The sequence below is a fragment of the Callospermophilus lateralis genome, chromosome 3 (assembly GCF_048772815.1).
Source record: "Callospermophilus lateralis isolate mCalLat2 chromosome 3, mCalLat2.hap1, whole genome shotgun sequence".
Classification (NCBI taxonomy): domain Eukaryota; kingdom Metazoa; phylum Chordata; class Mammalia; order Rodentia; family Sciuridae; genus Callospermophilus; species Callospermophilus lateralis.
This window is the reverse complement of record NC_135307.1, coordinates 62,360,885-62,375,588: the sequence shown is the minus strand read 5'-3', so window position 1 is coordinate 62,375,588 and position 14,704 is coordinate 62,360,885.

Sequence of the window (14,704 nt, the reverse complement as noted above, 5' to 3'; positions counted from 1 at the left end):
CTTTTTTTTTTAGATGTTGATGGACCTTTATTTTGTTCATTTATTTATATGTGGTTCTGAGAATCAAATTCAGTGCCTCACACATGCTATGCAAGTGTTCTACCACTGAGCCACAACCCCAACCCCTAAAGTACCTATTCTATCAGCCCACTGGGGATGCTTGAGGCACCAAAGCACTGGTTTAAGTGCCAATATATTATTTGGAAGGTGGAAAGTACATTAGATCATGTTTTCTTCTAGTCAGTTTTGCCTATGACCAACTCTGGTTGGAGGCCCCTGGACACTGGGTAACCAGACCAAATGGGTTATCATTTGGGAGATAATCAGGAGCTGACTTCCTTCACACAGGAATGGGGAATGTCAGAGAACCTGATTCACGCATCCTTGGTTGTGCCCTCTTCTCCTATGGTACACATTGCCTTCCAGGTCATTCTCTGCTTTCACTGAGTGGAGGTGGTTCATCTCATCCTCCAGATTGAGCCCAAAGCATGTGTGCCCTCCTTCCAGTTTCCTTATTTGTTACTAGTTCTTGAATTTTTCTCTCTTGGTGTATGGGTCATCTGTTGCCTCTCTGATACCATTACCTTCAAAAGCTGCTGAGTTTAGAGTCAGCATTATTATAAGCAAAATGTGTGATCCAGAATATTCCTGAGTTAGAATAGCTACTTATATTGTACTTCTGCTTCCCAAAGCTCACCCTTCTCAAGTGGTAACATGCTGGGAAAAGTTGGGATTCCCAGGCCAGAGGGTATCTATTAAATCGTGGATAAGAATGAGAAATTTGAGCTTAGTAAACTAAAGGGGCTGATAGAAATGGGAGATTGAAACATAGGTAGTTTTAAAGGAGATGTGTTTATTTGACTGATGCAGGGAGCCTTGTTCATGGACTTTATATATTTTGTGGTGTTTTTCCCCCTAAACCCAGTTCATCATGTTAGAGGTTCAGAGAAAAGTGTGCTGATGACTTGGGTTCTGCTGCCATTAGCCTGCTGTGTTATCTTTGGACAAGTCACTTAACTTTTCTGGGCTTCTTTCTGTACCTGTAAATTTGATGAGATGTTTCAGAAGAGCCCTCTGAGCTAGAGCATTCTGGGACACATCCCCCCATTGCTTTATGAGGCCTTTCCCTTTGGTGCTGTGTATCTTCTGCTTTGTTGCAAACTTCTTACCCTGCCCAGCCCTGGAATGGAAACTAGAAGGAAAGCAAAGGAATAAGGGAAGCAGGATGTCACCCCATGTCCTCCCGGCCTCATTAACTAGAGAGAAACCCTCTCCCTCCCTCTGGTGCTCTACACAGGGTCAAAATGCCCTTCTTACCAGAAATGTGCTGTGTGTGGCCCTCGGGTTCTCAAGTTTCTACTCAGTCTGCTATTTAACCTCAGACAGGAGGGACATCTTTATCTATAGCCGCAAAGCCAGTGCTGTGAGGCTGATTAAGCGATCAGTGTGAAGTATGCCAAGTGTTTAGAGGGAGGTTGATGAGAGGGGAAAAAAAGACTTTTTCAGTTTAATGATAAGAGAAATTATGTGTCATAGAGAATTGAATAGAATTGGGTGCTTTAAAAGGAAAACATGAGAAGTCGAGCTGCGTCTGCCATGTTAATTCCTTGTTATCCATCCAGGAACCCTAGATGAGATTAATGCATAGGAGGCTTGTGTCTTGGGTCAGCTGGCTTGCCCTGGACTTTGTTCTGCTCATCTTTGCCTTTGTCTGAGCATCAGCTAGACAGGCGTGTGCAAAATGTAAGGTTTGCGTTTTACAAGCTGCAGAATGGACTCTCTATATACACATACATTTCCTAGGACCTGGCAGAGAATACTTTTTGAGATAAGGTGGGTGTCACCATGATGACCAATCTGTCCTTAAGCCCCTAATTCTCCCTGAGTAGCTGGGTTATAGGCACATGCCACTGTGTCTGGCAGAAAGTGCGTTTTCTGGATCATCCTTGTGCTTAGTTTCAGCCCCAAAGGGAACTTGTTGGTTTTTCTTTGTGTAACACAGATTTGTACTGAGCATGCTCCACTTGAAGCTCTTTTTTGTTATCTAGATAGACATGGATTTGAGCCCTGGTTTCTACCAAATTGGGATCTTTTTTTGCAAGGGGGGTTGTCATTCAGAAATTTAAAAAATGATGACCAGTTAGCCAAAAAGAAGGCTCAAATATGTTACTCCAGCCTCTCCTACATCGTCTCTAAAGCACCTAGAGTTCTGACATCTTCTGTGTATCTCACAAAGCCAATAAAAGCCCCCATCAGCTGAATTAGTTTCTCTTAAATTGAGAGACGCGAGTCTGGTGCTGGAGGCCTAGTAGGCCTGCGCTGAAGCACATATGGCTTCCTGAGTTCTTGGATACAATAAGCAGGACTAAAGTTGGCTCAGGAAAGGAACAGAAGATGACTTGGGGTTAGGTTTTCTTTTTAAAATGTTATACAAGTGCAGAGCTATTGGCTGCCACCCACCTCTCCAACCATCAGCAGAGCTTGACCTTGGCCAAGATTTTGCCTCATCCTCTCGGCATTTCAGCATAGAGTTGCGTTTCAGCCGTGGAATGCTTAACCAAAAGCACATGCTATAGTGGTGGTTTCCAAAGAGCAAGTTTTTGCAAAAAGAGTCTGCATAGTGTTGTTTTATTAAAACAACAGCTTCCTCCGAACCATCAACCCAGCAAACCTCTAAATGGTGATTCTTTGGCTTATTTGTACACAAGGGCTAGGACTTTTATTGAATATTCATTGAAGTGTGGCATAGTTAACATATGGCAGATATGCACATCTTCAGAGTAAAGCCGGATAAACTTTGACAAGTGTACACACACATAACCATTAAGGGCTGGGGCTTTTATACTATGTGAACATCTATTCCAGTGATAAGCTTCTGGGTATTGGAAGGTTGTGTACATCTGGTCATACAAATTACTCTAAAGCAGTAAATCCAAGTAAAAATGAAATGAAGAGTTGGTGGTCTGGTCTAGGCAGTTTGCCCACACTTAGTGGACTTGGTAACTACAAAGCTTCATAAAGCTTGATTTTATTTTTTTTTTCTTTATTTATTTTTTTTTTTTTCAGAATAGAAATTAGAAGTTTATTAAAGGACAGCAGAAAAGACTTCTCCCGGAGGAAGAAGGGGACCCAAGAGGTGGAATCCGTGGAAGGGCTGTTCTTTCCCCTTTTTATAGTTCTTTCAGTGATGGAATGTAGGTTGGAGGCCCGAGGGGTGGGACACAGGTGGGCTTAATTCTCAACCCGAATTGCTAACATTTCTGACCTGTGAAGGAAGGGGAGCATCCAGGAGGGATTGGATGCGGGGTTTGGAGTGTTGTGTAGCCCATACGGAGGCAAATGTGATTGGGGCTTTCCCTCAGTGCCATTCATCTACCGATCACCCTAGATACCCCTGGGGGCTGTCGGGAGGAGGCTCAAGAGAAAGGAACCTTAAGAATCGTCTGAGAGTAGCCCAGACCGGAATTCCGCAGTTGTTCCAAACTCCTTCCCCCACCTCCACGCATCCGAGGCAGATCGGGATTCGGGACACCGTGTACTCACGCCAATTGCTCTCTGGGCCCAGACAGAAAAGTTGGAAGCAGCTTTGGCATTGAACAGGTGATTAAGAGCTGCCTAGGCCGAGAAACCTCTCACCCGAGTCTTGAAGAGTGGCGGCTGCACTAGTTGTGTTTAAGTAGCCGTCAGGTGCCCACCTTACCCTCCAGAGAGAAAGAGAGAGAAAGATGCACCTCAAACAGACATGGGGTGCGTGCACTTACCTCTGTGTAGAATCTCGGTATGGGACCTCCAATATGAAACCGCTGTTGACCGGTGACGAGTTCTTGCTTCCCCAATGTTGAAGAATAACACCAAAGAAGCACGCCGAGGCAAGGTCAGAATAGAAATTAGAAGTTTATTAAAGGACAGCAGAAAAGACTTCTCCCGGAGGAAGAAGGGGACCCAAGAGGTGGAATCCATAAAGCTTGATTTTAATAATTTTTTAAAAATGGGTAATATATGTCCAGGTACAGTGGCACCAGCCTGTAATCCTAGCTACTTGGGAGGCTGAGGCAGATGGGTCACAAGTTTAAGGCCAGCCCAAGGAACTTAGTGAGACCCTGTCTGAAAAAATAAAAAGGGCTAGAGATACAGCTCAGTGGTTGGTAGAGTACCCCTTGATTTGATCCCCAGTACCACAGAAAAAAAGTGTTGGGGGAGTAATATGTATACATAGTCTAGAAATTTTTTAAAAATGTATACTGAAATCTCTCCAGTCCTTTACTTCCTTAATGATAACCAGGGTAATTTATTTGTATATTGTCCACTCATCAGAGAGAGAGTATATAGAGTTTGATTTGATTTGTTTTGTTTTTGTGGTGCTAGGAATTGAACTCAGGGCCTTGTGCATGAGAGACAAGCATTCTACCAATCGAGCTATATTCCCAGACCTGGATTTTTAAATCTCGAGTTTCTTCTTTGGGTGTTAACCAAAAACATTTTCCTACCCCTTCCCTTCATCCTCTAGAGCATTAATGCAGAAATGTTTTGGATCCCACAGCCTCCACAGTGCTAATCTTATTTGTCCTATACTATACTTTGACCTCTGTCTGGCTCATTTGGCTCAGAAGTCCAAGTTTCTCATAGGATTGCCATGAGTTGATAATTGTTGAAGCTGGGTTATTATATTGGGTTCTCTACTTTTATGTCTATTTGAAATTTCCCATTAAGTGTTTTCATTCATTTTTCTTTAGAAGTAGTTCCTGCAGCACAACTGTCTGCCTTTTTGTTGAAGTGATGTCATTCGCAAATTATAGGCAAATTTCTACATGGAAACCCCCTACCTGCCATACGATTTTATAACCATGAACTGGGATGATTACTTACCCTCAAAAGCCATCCTTCTCCTTAAACATAGGATTGACCTCAAATTTATTTTGAAAAGCCAACATCTCTGGCAGGCAAAATTTTTATTTGATTTGTTCACTAAGTTTTTCAGGCATGTAACTCTCATGCACGGCAGAGAACTTCACAGCGAGCCACAGTGAACAGTATTTTATACAACTCATAGGTTCAAGAGCCAGGGAAGGAGGGCCTGTCCTCTGACCCTCTTGGTGGGAGAGGAAACAAATCTTGCAGGGATGGCCTTCCTAGGTCATTTCCAGCTCCCAGCCGCCCTTTGTCTTTCCTCTGTGGCAGATGACTAGGAGTCACATCTCCAGATTGGAGCCTCCCAAGATACACAGTCTGGGAAAAGCTGTGGAACCCTTGATGATTTTCTAAATCAAGACCCATATAGTTCCCCAAAACCATTTTACCCTTGATGCCCTTTCATGCTGTCCTTTGTCTTGCTGAAATCTAATCACTGAGGCCTCTCAGTCAGATGAGAACATTCCCACTGGCCGGGCAGGCCCCTTGGAGCAGCTGTCACGTTTGAGCAGCATCTGCTTTCTGACAAGCTTGAAGACAGAATGAAGGACGTCTTTGAGTTTGGGGGACTGTGTTCAATATGCTAGCAGTTCGGTGGCCTGGTGCTGGGGTGGGAGGAGGGGTCATTCCAGATGGGTGAAGATCTTCCTAATTTCAGTCTATGGTCCTTGCCGAGTCCTAAGGCTGCACTGGTTCCCTCAGCCTTTGGCTCCAGCCTTTTCTGGGCAGGGAAACAGAATGAGGCAAAATGCCTGGTGTGTTTTAAATAGATTCTGCCTGCTGCAGCCAATAAGCCCAACAGCTTGGAAGGTGAGTGACCCTTCCCGAGAGATTTATGTTGCGCCAGTGCTCTTGCCTCCAGCCTGGAACACTGGCCACCCTCGCCCTCCTCCGCCCCCCGCCCCCCAGCCCTCTACTGTTAACCATCCTCTCCTCTCACTGCTCTCTGGATGGTTTCTCTTGAGTCCTTTCTGGCTTTAGTATTTGTTCCACTATTATTGGTTTTCACTCTCTGCTTTTTCTTTCCCTGAAGCTGTTTTTCCTCGTATTCTATCTTTTCATCTCATGGAGTCTGTTTGTATCCATTCTGCTAAGTACACATCTCCCTCTGCTGCTTGTCTATCATGGCTTTTCTCATCTCTTCTCTTTTTTTTTTTGTACCAGGAATTGAACTCAGGGGCACTTAACCACTGAGCCAATCCCCAGCCCTTTTTAAATATTTTTAAAGACAAATATTTGTAATATTTTAATACTTTGTTTAGGGCTGGGGTTGTGGCTCAGCGGTAGAGCGCTTGCCTAATATGGGCGGGATCCGGGTTCGATCCTCAGCACCACATAAAAAAAATAAAGGCATTGTGTTATGTCCATTCACACCTAAAAAATAAATATAAAAAATATTTTGTTTAGAACTCTTGCTGAGTTGCTTAGGGCCTCGATAAATTGCTGAGGCTGACCTTGAACTCACAATCCTCCTGCCTAAGCCTCCTGAGCTGCTGGGATTACAGGCGTGCACCACTGTGTCCAGTTCTTTCATGGTTTTTCGATGGTCCTCTTGCTCTCACTTTCCATTGCCTCTGGGACACAGCCCAGCCCCTCTTAGGCTTGTGTGCAGTTGGGGAGGCAGGGGAGGTGGCCCGCTGCAGTGTTGGACACTGATACTTGTGATCTGAGGTCACAGTCTGTGCTCCGCTGCCAGGGTACCTCAGATTGAGCAAGGATGGTATGCTGTGCCATTTTCAGAAAGTTCCTTCTGGTAAAGAGAGACTTAGGAGGACCTGTGGGGCCTCTTCCCATCCTATCCACTCACAGAGACCACTTACGAGACCTAGGAGTAACTTTCAGAACATTTTAGATTTGATGTCTGGATTCCTGGGAAGAAGTAATGCAGAGAAAGAAAGTTAATTTTTCAAACTATTAGTGGGCAATTGGCTGTTCATCTTGGAAAGAAGTAGGGCGTGGGGGGGTGTGGATGGAGAGTGGAAGAACCTACCTGGAGCAATCTCATTTGGGGGACAGTGCCACTCTGAGCAGAACCTCAACTGTGGCAGCTGTTTCTTGGCACTAAGCCAAAGGAGGGGCAGTCCGAAAACAGGTGGGGGTGGGAAGTAGGGGACAGCACACATCCTAGGTTGTAAGCAGTAAAGGAGGCAGAAGAGGAAGGCCGTGTGAAGGCTCAATATCAAAAGCTAATGAGGAGTTGGCACTGGGGAACCAGGGGAGTGGAACCTGGCCAGAGATGCTGCAGCCTGCTTGGCCAAGTGGAGGCAGGCAGTGTGAGGGGAGGCCAGGAGAAAAGGGTCCTTGGCGACCTTTCCCCCACTATCTCTAGCCCTTTTATTCTTTTTTACAGATTTGTCCTCATGTTATGTTTTTTTTTTAATTTTTAAATGTTTTTTAGTCATAGTTGGACACAATATCTTTATTTATTTATATGTGGTGCTGAGGATTGAACCCAGGGCCTCGCACATACTAGGTGAGCGTTCTACTGCTGAGCCACAACCCCAGCCCCTCATGTTATATTCACAAAAAAACAAAAACAAAACCCAAAAAGGGCAGTCTTCCTTTGAAAGGGACTCACAAGGGCTGGAGAATTTGAGGCTGAATGAACTGACCCTTTTGCTGGATTTTAGGCCTCTTTGCCCACCTGGTTGCTGGAGCAGCAAGAGGCAGCCCCTCACTGGGATATGCTGAGGCGAGTCCCTGTGCAGCTTGACAGCCCAGCAGAGAGCCCAGGGACAGGGGCCAGCCATGGGTGTGTGCCCACAGAACCTCTGCAGACTGTAGGGCAGCCAGAGCAGTGGGGCTGTTGGCCAGCCCAGCTGGGGAGCTGGGGTTTGTCTTAGACCTGATCTGAAAGGCGCCTTCAGCATGACTCCAGCTCCAATCCTGGCCTCCTTTCCCCTCAGCAATGGGCTGGACTGAGGCCTGCGGTGGAAGAAAGAGAAAGGAGAGCTTTTTTTCTTGCTTAAAAAATTTTAGGGGCTGTGAGTATGGCTCAATGGTAGAACAAACGAGCTTGGCATGAGGCCCTTGGTTAATCCCCAGCACCAGAAAAAAGAAATGTGAAGAGGTAATAAATAGCAAAAAAGGAAAAAAAAAGAAATTCAAAAGGTATATGGGATGTACAATAAAAACATCTCATTCTGTCCTCCTCAAGCTCCCCTCCTTGGAGGCATCCCTGGATGTACCAACTTCTTGTATATTCCTCTACTTTCTCCTTTTTAGATCTGCTGTAATCTGGAAATTTTCAGATTCTTGATCATATAGAATGCTTTAAATTGTTTGGGTGTGTACATGTGTATGTAATGTGTAATGAGATCAAATGATGATAAAGAAAATTATATCTTGGGCTGGGCATGGTGGCGCACACCTGTAATCCCAGCCACTCAGGAGTATCAGGAGTTCAAAACCAGCTCAGCAAATTAGCAAGGCCCTAAACAACTCAGTGAGACCCTGTCTCTATTTCTTTTTTGGGGTACTAGGGATTGAACTCAGGGGCACTGGACCACAGAGCCACATCCCCAGCCCTTTTTTTTGTGTATTATTTAGAGACAGGGTCTCACTGAGTTACTTAGGGCCTTGCTTTTGCTGAGACTGGCTTTGAACTCACGATCCTCCTGCCTCAGCCTCCCGAGCTTCTGGGATTACAGGTGTGCACCACCAGCCCAGAGAGACCCTGTCTCTAAATAAAATATAAAAAAGGAGTGGGGATGTGGTTCAGTGGTTAAGCATCCCTGGGTTCAATCCGTTATCCAGCCCCCCCAAAAAATTGCACCTCAGTTTATTGTTATTAATTCTTGCTACAGCAGGAAATTATTTAAAATAAGTAGAATACGTAGAATCCTAAAATGCTAGCCCTAGAAAAGACCTTCCAAGTATTTATGTACCAAAGTCCTCTTTTAAACATGAGAAAAAGACCCAGATAAGTGACTTTTCCAGGGTCACCAGGATGGTTGATGGCATTCCTGGAACTAAAACCCAGGTTTCCCACCTCCCCATCATCCCTGCTTCCCAAGAACATGCCAAATGCTCCCTTTTTAGGTAGTAATATTTGTAAAGATGTGTTTCAGAGATGGAAGGAAAAACAAATGATTAAAGACAGGGAAAGAAATCACGAATTCCAACAAAAAGGTGAAATAAAATTCCAATTAAAAAATGGACCACACACACATCCACACACATGCACACATATACACAGCATGGCAGAGGACAGAGGCTGTGGGCTGAGTCCATTGTCCACCTCTTCTGCTGGACTCCAGGCTGAGACGGGGCCAGGTGGACTGCGAACAGTAGCACAGCGCCACCCTCTGCTGAAGGATGTGCAGCCTTCAACCTACTGTCACTGCAGAAAGCAGAGGCAGGTATGTTCTTGCTGGCAGGTATATTCTTGCTGGCAGGAAGAAAAAATGTCACCCTAGACTAAGTTGTGCGTGGACACAAGTCAGGGATGTCAAGGTAGAAGGGAGAGGAGGTGGGAAGAGTTGCCTTATTACTCTACCTTGGAGCTCTGCCATCACTGGCCCCCCAAGCATGGACAGCCCCGCTGTTTACCACCACCTGCCAGGAGGACACTCCCCAAGACCTACATGCTGATAAAATGATAGGATGCTTTTAAATTTCCTTTTTCTACTCTGGTATCAGCTCCAGATATGTGAACAATTTTGGTGTCCAAGCCAGATTGATGGGCCTTTTGATGGCTTCAGAGGGTGGCTTCACTGAGAGGGGACATGTATGACTGTAAATGCTGGTTGTAAAACCCTCAATTGCTTTGAAATGGTAAATTTCCAGGCAACACGGATCTGGTATTACACGCCTCCTGCATTAACAGCTTTTTCTTCCTGTTCAATTATTTTGACTGGCCATGGAGTAGAAATTACACTTCAGCATATATCGATGGATATTTTCAGCCTGGCTAAGAGCTTCAAAATTTATACCAACCCCAGGAAAGGTCCTTTAATTTCTGCTTCACAGTTTCACAAGGAAAATGGAAGTATCAATTATAGGCACCATTAGACTGAAGGAATGTAGGACCATGGGTCTCTTCAACTCAAATTCTCTCTAGTCTTACTGCCTGGCCTCTTCGATATTGAGCCAAAGTTTGTTCTAAGCCTCAGATCTAAAGGCCCATCCTCAAATAAAGAAGGCCCTTGAAAAGAAATGAGTATGCCTGTAGGGAACACACCTGTAATCCCAGCTATTCAGGAGGGTGAGGCAGGAGGATTGCATGTTTGAGGTCAGCCTCAGCAACTTAACAAAACCATCTCAAAACAAAAAATAAAAAGGCTGGGGATGTAGGCTCAGTCTCATTCAATCTCCTGGATTCAATCTCCCAAACTCTCACATATCTTAGCCACTTTTGTTTGCTCCATTTCTTGGACTTGCCTGCTTACCTGTCCTTTAAGGCTCTGCTCCCAATGTCTTCCAACTTGTACAGTAGAGCTGTAGAGCCCTGTCTAATCCTGTGACTGTTTACACATAATTTCTCTAATGTCAATTACTGAATCCCCCAGATGCTATGACCAGATATTGTTCATTTTTGTATCCCTATACTAGAAGTGCCTGGCGCCTGCTAAGTATTCAAAAAGGAAATGAAGGGACCCCAACAGGCAACAGGCGCTGGCTTCACCATCTGAGGCCTTTTTGGCATTTTCTCAGTCCAGAGTGGCAAGAAGCAGCAGCTTCCCACCCTTGATATTCATTCATTCATTGATTTACTCCACACAGATTTAGTACGTGCTGCCAAGACGCCCAATATTGTGCTGGGAACTCATGATACATAAAAGGCTGCCAGGCCTTGCTCAGAGGCACTTCCATTCAAGGCAGAGAGACAGGAGTGTGGTAGGCCTTGGTCTGGCATCTCCGTGGGCCATCTGGTCTGCTCTGAGAACCTTTGCCATTCAGCTCTGCAGAAGCTGTGTAGAAAGGAGGTGGTAGAGGTGGGAAGGTCAGGGGCCTTGGAAAAGGCTCTGCCCCTCTGGGACCAGTTCTGCTAATCAGTAACTTCATTTGTGCATTTCTTTTTTCTTTTTCTTTTTTTTCTTTTTTTTTTTGCTGTTAGTAAAGAGCATTTGACACTTTTTTTTTTTTTTTTTTTTTTAGTACTGGGGATTAAACCCAGGATTAAAACCACTGAGCCACATCCCCAGTCTTTTTTTATATTTTATTTAGAGACAGGTTCTGAGTTTCTTAGGACCTCACTAAGCTTGCTGAAGCTGGCTTTGAACTCTCAATCCTCCTGCCTCAGCCTTCTGAGCTGCTGGGATTACCGGTGTGCGATAGAGCTTAAAGCTACAGAGCTTAAAGCCTCTGCAGTCCTGTTACTCCCAAATGCAGAAGCTGGGTCATTATGATCAGCAATAACCATCATAGTCCTGCCATTGCCCAACAGAATCAGGGTCACTCCTTCCATGACTTCTGATGGGACCACAAAAGACTTTCTCACCTCCTCATCTTGAGGGCAGCTCATGAATAGAACCCCTGAGGGAGGACCTATAGCCCCAGCTATTTGGGAGGCCGAAGTGGGAGAATCACTTGAGCCCTAGAGTTTAAGACCAGCCTAGACAACACAGTGAGATCTTGCTTTTAAAAATTAAGATAAAAAAAAGAACACCCAAGGGCTGGGGTGTAGCTCAGTGGTAGTGCATTTGGCCTGGGTTTGATCCCGAGCACTGCAAAAGAAAACAAAAATCACAAAAACAGAAAAAGCTTGCCCTCTTAGAGTTTACAGTTTAGTGGCAGAAACCAGTGATAAAAAGCCAAGGTTATCAGACAAATTGGATTGAGAATAAGACTGGAAGTTCCTTTCAAAGAGCCAGGTCCTAGCTGAGCGCAGTGGCTCATGCCTGTAATCTAGTGGCTCATGAGGCTAAAGCAGGAGGATCGCCAGTTCAAAGCCAGCCTCAGCAATTTAGTGAGGTCCTAAGCAACTCCATGAGACCCTGTCTCTAATAAAATACAAAAAAAGATTGGGGATGTGGCTCAGTTGTTAAGTGCCCCTGGGTTAAATTCTTGCTACAAAAAAAAAAAAAAAAAAAAAAATGCCAGGTCCTACCCTCCATCTATAACGGTTTATAGAAACTTGGATACTTTTTCCTGGGAAGACAATTGGCGAATTAAGCGTGATCAGCTGGCAGTGGACAGCATACATCCACTGGATGGCTGTGACTTTGTAGGCATCAGTCTCATCTGTAAAATGGGGGCTTCAGGACCTTCTTCACAGGTGCCTGTATTCTGTGATCCCATATCGGCACAGCATGTGTTGCCTGGTTATGAACATTCTGTACCCCATACCAGCCTCTCTTCTGCTTAGGACAGACATGGGCAGGGCTGGGAATCCAGGTCTAAGAGTATTGGACACAAAGAGGCGGGGGCCCTGCTGTGTGCCCCTCTCCTCCACCCTGCCTCCAGCGTGCCCAGCAGAGGCTCTGGAAAAGGCATCCACCCACCTGTTGGGTAGGACAGTTCACCCTTATCAGACCTTAGGTGTGGCCTGTGCTCTGTTCTTGGCAGCCATGGCAGCAGTCCCCTGCGTGTTCTCTGGGCAGGCCCTTCAGGAGTCCCTTCTCACCCCCAGAGCATGTCTGTGGGAGCGGGTCTCCAGTAGATTGGGGTGGTTACTAGGCACTGAATTTTATAGGCTTTATTTCAACCAGTCTTTCCCAACAGGGCTTCTAGTAAGGGCTTTACCCTCATATTACAGTTGAGGAAACTCAGGTTAGGAATTTGCTCACTCTCCTCTTCTAGCATTTGAATTGAGTTGTCCAGCTGCACATCAACTGGGGTCCCAGCTTACCCCAGGCCAGCTTTGGTGGCCTTAAAAGAGAAGGTGAACTGAGCTTGACAGAAATAGCAAACAGGGGAACATGCCTAAGAACTAGAAGTCTAAAATGGCTCAGCTAGAGGGAATCTGAGAGCATGTCTCTGTATCCCTCCTTTTACAGAGGAGGCCCAGAGTGACGGGAGACCTCTGCACATAGAACTTAGCACCCTGCAGACTGCCTTGCACCCGTGTCCACACACTGACATTGAAAATGGCTCAGGATTTAAACCCAGCTCCACCACTGACCTGCTGTCTGACTCCAGGCAAATAATTAAATGAGCCCTGTGAAGTGTCAGGGTCCTTAGCTGCAGGTGGGGATGGTAATCTTGAACTCACCTCAAGAGCATGAGAACTTTAGAGATAGGACATGTGGAATGTAGGCATGGGGGCTGGCTGGCACCTGGGAGGTCCTGAGTAAACTGTAGCTAATACAATTACTCTTGTTTTTAAAGTTCAATGAACATTAGGAATCAGCAAATCTCTTAGGGATGGCTTTGATCTGTCATTGTGCTGGGATCCACTCTAGGACCAGAGAGGAAACAAAATTCATTGTTATCCCTGATCACTGAAATCTACCTCAGACTCAGTTTTGGGCCCATTTGTGATTCAAATCTGGAAGGAAGACCATAGTTTGTAGCCAAGGTGGCAGTTTCTAGTCCCCAGTTCTGCCAGAGTGCCTGTGGCTTAAGGCACATCAGTCCACCTCTGTGTCAAATTTCAGTCAGTTAAATGAGCACAGTGACTTCCAGCCCTCTTTTACTTCCATCCCCAGGGAAGTGCCCATCTGAGGGCTATTATGCAGTCTAACACCTTCATGAAGGGCTATGCCCCTCTGGTGGAGGGTGAGGGAAGTTTTATCATAGGGACAGAGCTGCCAGATAATGACAATTGGCCCCCACTTATTCCTGGGGAATAAGTGGTGAGACTTCTAGAAACCCTGCCAAATTCCATCTTCTCCTTCCCTCACCTCATGGAGCCACCAGAAAGCCCTCAGCCTGAAATCAGCCTGGCAAGGCCCAGCTTCACCTCCCACACCCAGGGGTGAGTTTTTCAAGTTGAGGGGATGCCTTTGGACCCCACATCCTTTCACCTGGTTCTCTCAAGATCAAAAGCAACCAGACATGCATTGGCAGGCTGGGATGCAGGGAGCAACCTATGGCAACTAGAGGGCTGGTCCCTAATCCTCCCACCTGGCTGACCTCCTGATAGATCACCTGTGTTAAAAGGCGGCACCAAGAGAGCAGCTCCCTTTCATTTTCATGGTTGACTAGAGATGTCTGTGGAGCCTGGTGCCTAAGGAGCAAAGTCTTCTTCCCTGGCCCCACACAGATGCTGTGACACTGGATCTGTCCCATGATTCCTGTGAAATCAGGCAGTGGCTTCACAGTGATTTTCTCCATCTGTGCAAATGAATCCTGGGCCCTAGGCAGTTTGATTGAACTCCCCAGGTAGAGAGACCTGGGACAGCAAGTTGTACTAGTGCCCCAGGACCCAGGGCATCTCTGTCCTCTTGCCTGTTGTTTATGATGGCCACACAGACTATTCCTAAGACTCTCTATTTTCATAGACCCTCTTTGGTGTGTTCCCTATTTTGTAGGGTCACCTCCCTGGTTGGGTCATTTGGGGAATTGTCTAGGTATCCTCATGATTAGTCTTTTGAGTCAAAGTATCATAATTGTGATGATAAGTCTTCTGGGAGAATCAAGTGGAGTTTCTTCCCTTTGCCTAAATAGAAACGTATCAAGCATCTGTTATGTACATGGTTCACTTCCAGAATGATGGAGAAATAGATGGAGAAACAGAGAAACACCTCCTTATTCACTTCCATGCCTCAGGATGGTGCTGACAGTGTGAGTGAGGGAGGACTTGACGCTGTGACCTCACTGCCTGATTCCCCAGTGGCTTCATTTGGAGCCCTTACCCTACCTGAGTCTTCAGAAGAGGCATAATACCCAGCAGCATCAACAGGAAGCAAAC